The sequence below is a fragment of the Apteryx rowi genome, unplaced genomic scaffold (genome assembly GCF_003343035.1).
Source record: "Apteryx rowi isolate R43461 unplaced genomic scaffold, aptRow1 scaffold_237, whole genome shotgun sequence".
In the NCBI taxonomy this organism is placed as follows: Eukaryota; Metazoa; Chordata; class Aves; order Apterygiformes; family Apterygidae; genus Apteryx; species Apteryx rowi.
Window position 1 is genome coordinate 197,290 of NW_020448719.1, and position 245 is coordinate 197,534.

Below are 245 nucleotides of genomic sequence, written 5' to 3' on the forward strand. Positions count from 1 at the left end.
TGGTGGACCATGGAGAGGCGAGGTGAGGCACAGTGTGGTGGCCACCTGAAGCATAGTGGCCATGGTGAGGCGAGGCGAGCTGAGGCACAGCATGGTGGCCACCTGAGGGGTGGTGGCCCACAGCAAGGCACGGTGGCCCACCAGGGGCACGGTGGCCCACGGCGAGGCGAGGTGCAGCACAGCGGTCACCTGCGGTGCGGTGGCCCACCAGAGGCGAGGCGAGGTGAGGCGAGGCGAGGCGCGGC